Below are 6,421 nucleotides of genomic sequence, written 5' to 3'. Positions count from 1 at the left end.
AATTAACAACATGGCAAGGTATAATAATAATAAAAAAACAACGTATGTTTAACTTTGTACAATCAATAATAATCAATAATAATACGTATCTCCACAAGCTATACAAATGTTCATGTAAGAGTCTTATTTTTTAAGCAAGAAGGAGGAAGTGGATGGTAAATTAGCATGTTTTCTCATGCTAAATAAAATAACAAAGCACAAATAGCAGTCTGACAACCCTGTTCTTGTAAAACACCATTTGGATAAGTAAAGATCCTAGGAGAATCAGGCTTTTTATTTGTTTTGATACTTCATTCATTCAAATTTTGTAAACTGAAATTTGAGTGGGTGAGGGCAATATTTAAGTCTTGGGTTAGGTTTATGCTATCACATCAATCTATCAGTCTATCAGAGGCAAGAGAGATGGAAGTTCTTCTCATAATGATTACAAAACCATTTATAGATTAGGACAAATGCTAACCCATTTCAAACAGTGTTTTAATGACCAAAATAGTTTTCCCTTATTATGCTTAAAATATAATTATGGATCAAATGGGTAGTGGTGCCAATCTTTTTTATTTCGCCAACAGATTTTGCTAAATTACATTATTGACAACTTTGTATGTGTAATGAATTGTAATGAATACTGTTGTCTTTATAAAGGCATATTTAAACTTTAATCCCAATGAATATTATACATTTTGGTGGAAATGTAAAACTTCATACATGGGGTGCACTTAACCAGCATAAATTCAATCAATCAATCAATCAATCAATCAATCAATCAAATAGAAACAGCTGATTGCCAATAAGTTTTGCACAATAACAAAACTCCATATGTATACAAGCATTTAAACAAATACTGACTGAAGGCAAGCAATACGGTTGTATAAGGTTAATTTATAATGGTATAAGCACATTAAATACAGAATTAAAATCACAAGGTGTGTTATTATAATCAATGGTGGTTAAATGTGATAATGTGAAAGGCTCGTAACCATTAACACATAATTACACATACCAAATTAATATTCTAATTTTTTTATTCTTACGCCAAAATATTTTGATTATGATTTCTTTAATAATAGTCAGTCATGATGAATACCAAATCATACTTAAAAATCCAAAGATGCTGTTTTTTTGCCATTCATGCCCTGCAGTCACTGATCAGACAGTGCTTCCTATTGGTCAAAGACAGTTTTACACAGACACAGTATCACGGGATCACATCCAAGCAATGTTTGCAGAAGATTCTATTCAATGGTAAAAAAAAAATCATTAAATAAAAGAGACAAATTATATTTTTATTTGTGACATGCAAATAACGTGTCAAGCTAAAAAGAAAATCCTTCACTGAATTAATATCACTTAATCTCAGAGTAGATTTTTCTGCAGATGACAACACAGTCACACGTCATTTTGTTTATTATAGCGAGTAGATTACCGAATATAAAGCAATAAAAACAAGGATAAAATCTCCTGTTAAAATGTTGATTAATAGTGTTTGAAGATTTAAAAAAATCAATAACAAAAACAATACAGCATCAGTGGTATCCAGTGGCAGAAAGAAAACTTTGGCAGAGGCACCAGAAATTCTTCCTAATAAAATACATTACATAGAAATTTGTCCTCGGTGACACGTAAAAAGAGGGAAATTCATTTCTATGAACACGAATCGACAGATTACATTTCGTGACTAATCACAAAATGCAATGAGACTGGGCTGGCAGATATTGTTAGATCAGAAATTAGAGTCAATGTCACACAAGAAATGAATGTTCACTGGATTAAGATTTTCCTCAGTTTTACTTTATTAATTCACTATCCTTGGTAAAGGTCACCCTACTTTTGTCCACCACTCCTTAAAGTCCTTACAATCTACTCACATGCCTGAGCTTTTGCTTGTTCAAGTGCATTTGCTGCAATCCATTTTGTTTCTCCTGTACCTCACTAAAGACCAGATTGAAAACCACTGGCTCCTTGACAACCACTACTGGTGTCAGAGATGATGGGCATAAACAGCTTTCCAGCCCAATCTTACTGCAGCTGGAGTGTTTGAACAAGGTATCACATCCGAAGTATTTCTGACCTCAGTCACCACACAGTAGCAGAGAAATTATTTTTTATATTTCAATGGACCCAAAAAAGGCTCTTCAGGGTTTACCCCATGAATCTGCTCCGATTTGTGATAATACCAACAAGATCTAGTGATCGTTTGGAAGCTCAGGTGAAAACAAGTCACCGGTCTGAGCATACTAAAAACAAATCCATGATCAACCTTCAACCTTTTGAAGCAAATGACATCTTCAGTCTTTGATGAGACTTTTATGAGACTGTTAAATATGGACCAAAGTGCAAACTCAAAGGAAAACCCCTGCTTGCTGGGTGAAATCCAAATTAAAGACAGGGTATGTGTTTGATTGGTGCACTGGAACAAAAACATTTTTAAATGTATATTTCATATATACACTATTCAGTCAGAAAATGTTCATAATCATTCATTTTTTACATCTTAGGTGAGAGTCTTATGTTGCTTAAGTATTCAGAACCTCGGCCAGGGCGCTTAAAACTGAGCTCATGTGCATTCCTGGAATTTTTTTTATTCTTCAAGCTTTTGTTTGTGCCTCTTTTTATTCTGTATTTTCTTTATATAATGGTAGATTCATCATAATATATAATTGGATATAATTGTAGATCTATAGCAAATTTGCACAATGCTACTATTTGGACTTTTAAACAGCATCCTCTGAATCACCTTTGAGATGTTTCTACATTTTCATTGGAGTCCACCAGGGGCAAATTCGACTGATTGGACATTGTTACACTGTTTGAAAACACACACACGCCTATTTCTTTTTTTTTTAGAACACCTAACAAGTGTGTTGTTTTAACTCTGTCTCAGATGCTTCATCTTTCTTGGTCATGATTTCTATTTTTCTTCCCTTTCTCTTTCCCCTTATTATTATTTAATTTTTTTTTATTTAGAATAAAGCCCTGACATACCATACCAATCACCCGTCTACAAAGGTGCTACAAAGGACAGGTTTAGAGACTGGCCAAGAAGTAACCTACCTGACATGTGCAAGCAATCCAGCTATAATCATCTGAAGGAGTCTGGGTATTTGAGTTGTTGCGAGCAGCGTCTTTTACTGTGCGCCTCTGCCTCCCTCTGCTGGCTTCCAGCGGTATAACGTTGAGTCTTATTCACATGCAAGTGCAGTTTTTCCCTTTTGCTGCAGTGAAGTGTTTGGGGATAAATAAGCACAAGATTAGCACATTAACACATCATAACTCCTCATTGTTCAAAGAGGTATACTGACTAAAAATCTGACCAAAAGTCTTAAACATATCAAGAAATCAAAGGGAAAAAAATATCCTCTAGGAAGCTCCTATATATATTTTTTGTTGAGTTTTTACACAGACCAACAGTTTGATGTTCAGACAATTTAAAGCTTCAATGGTTTGCCATATTGGCCTTTTTTGTCAAAGAATATAGTAACCCTAGAGCTTGTTAATATTTTATAACTGTGTTTTTCTATGGAAAATGACTGTCTGAACCCATGTGCTAATACTGTTATTTAAATTGCTGAACAATGATTCACTAATATGTGTTAGACTTATTTACTACAATTAGATACTATTTACATAAAATACATCACAAAAAAAAAATGCATCAGAAACAGAGGGCATTATTTACTTTTATATATTTTGTACTTACTCTACATTTCATTTTTGTAAACTGCAATTCTTTCTTTTGTTATTTCTTTTGTCTTTATTTAAATTCTGCAGACAACAGCTTTTCACCTGGAAGCCTTTCTCTTTTCTGTGAAACATGCAGATCATCATTTATTATTATCATCAATTAATTAAAAAAAATTACAGAATAAGAATTTTTACAACTTTTTTTTACAAGACATGAAAACAGAATTTCTAAATAAAAAAAATAGATATGAAATGTAAATTTTAAAAGTTGTTGCTGGTTACATTTTTGCTGTTAAAATAACCTCAGGTCTTCTCCAAAAGCTTTAGCACTAGATTTTGGAGCATGGCTGTGGAAAAGTTTTTTTCCACACAGCCACAAAAGCATAAGTCTGCGTAAATCCAGTTTTGCACCAACAGTTTTGAGGAAGGCCCATGCATGTGTGTGATGGTCAAGCATCCAAATACTTTTGCAAGCCACTGCAATTCCCCAGAAACTAAATAGATACCAGAAAGCCAGAATATATACAAACATTTGGTGTACCATCAATAAAAATGCAAATGCTAAGGTTATTGCATCAAAGAGAAAAAACTTGGATCATGGTTGGAGTTTATATGTATACTGAAGCTGAGAGGTCGACAGAATTACCTGCAAATTTGTGTGAATGCAGATTTCACTGAAAATAATCAAGTGGAATTTGTCATGTTGCTGCTCAGCCGGAATGAAACCTGAAGCTACATCAGGCCTTTGTACCCGTGGTGTACGCGAGGGACTGAATAAAAGTAAAGACTTTCATTTGCATCTAAAAATGTCTTTCTATCTGACGAATGAATGCAATTTAGATTTACCAAGTGTAAGATCTAAGCTGTATCAGGGTAAAAAGTAAATCAGAAAAGCAAAAGCATATGCAGCTAAATAAAAGAGGATAATGCAATAATAACCAGCATTACTGTATTACAAAGATTTGGTAGTGCAAATTAAAGGTTTCTAGGTTTGAGCAGTTTCCCAATGACACTCCAGAAAGTTCAGACAGTTATTTTTTTTTTATCTTGTTTGAAGTTGGTTACAGGCTATTGTAAATGAATCATGGTCCTACAGCAGATTTAGTCATGCCACAGGGCTTATTTATCAATATAAATGGAAATGACCATCTCACTATTGCTTGATTTAATATGTCCAAAAACGTACAATAAAAACAATCATTTGTAGACACCTGTGTATTGTATTTGAACATCCTATTCCACATTTGGTTCCCATTTGCTGTTATAATAACCTTTAGTCTTCTTGGAAAAGGTGTTCTTGGATTTTACAGTGTGGTTGTTGAGATTTGTGCACATTCAGCCACAAGAGTGTTAGTAAAGTCGGGTACTGATATAAGGTGAAGAGGCCTGGGTGCAGTCAGCGTTCCAATTCATCTCAAAGGTGTTCTATTAGGTCAGAGCTCTACAGCAGGCCACTCTATAACAAGGGCGTCTACTGCAACCCATGTAAACCATATATTCATGGAGCTGGATTTGTGCACAGGGTCACTGTCATGCTGGAACAGGTTTGGAACTACTAGTTTAAGTGTAGGAAGTAAAGTCAGGAGTCCCAATGCTTTGTTTTATTAATATAGTGTATTTTAAACTTCAGTTTTAGATCTGGTTTATATCGTGTTGTACATGTTATATTGAAACACATTTAAGAACAAAATGTGTTCATATTTTGTCACAATAATATTCCCATAGTCACACTAATGTTCAGTAGCTAAAACAGCAATGTATTGAAAGGATTTAATGTTAAGAAATATAATTTTGGGAGTAATTAGTGTAGTCAATTTCATAGTTATATAGAGGAAACACAACATTCATTAGACCCTATCTATCAATCTATTATTTAATTTTTTATTTATTAATTTCAGTTTTACTGGCGGGGGTTCCCTGGTTGTCTAGTGGTTAGGATGCGGTGCTCTCAACACTGCGGCCCGGGTTCAATCCCCGGTCAGGGATCCATCCCCAGCCACTTTCAGTGCCGGTCCTAAGCCCGGATAAATGGGGAGGGTTGCGTTTGGAAGGGCATCCAGCGTAAAAACGTGCCAAATCAAACATGCTGGATCCGCTGTGGCGACCCCTAATGGGAGAAGCTGAAAGAAAGTTTAATTTCAGTTTTACTGGTGCATTAATTTTATTATAGTTTTTATATTTTTTATTGTTGTTTTTATTAATTTCAATATTATTATTATTATTATTATTATTTTAATTACTATTATTAGACTGTTAACTACTTTTTCCTATGCTTTTTTCCTCTGCACAGTGAAGCACGTTGTTGCATGATATGAAATAACGCAGTGAATGGTGAGGTTTAATGAAGGACTCGTTGCTTTTCTGACGATGTTGCATGTTTTTCATGTCTTCATGCCTCTGTTGAAACTGCTTATGGTCAGACCTTTTTCTTACCAGATAGTTAAATTTAATTAATAAAAAAAAAAGGAGCCAGAGGCAGAACAAATGAGAGTCACAATGCTGCTGTATCCGAGCAGCCATGCTTCATTTGTTTCTATAGTAACATTGGAGGCTGACAGGGATAAATCTGAACATGATCTATAATCCAAACATAACTCTAATCATTATACCAACATGTTTAGCTTGCCTGAATATAGACAAAGATCACTAACATCTGTTTCAGTCATACTGCAAAAAGAATTGTCATGCAGAAGAGTTTTACTGCAATATGGCTGGAGAAGGAAAACTGGGACAAGTGAAA

Source organism: Silurus meridionalis, chromosome 4 (assembly GCF_014805685.1).
Source record: "Silurus meridionalis isolate SWU-2019-XX chromosome 4, ASM1480568v1, whole genome shotgun sequence".
Taxonomy (NCBI): domain Eukaryota; kingdom Metazoa; phylum Chordata; class Actinopteri; order Siluriformes; family Siluridae; genus Silurus; species Silurus meridionalis.
Note: the sequence above shows the minus strand (reverse complement) of the source record.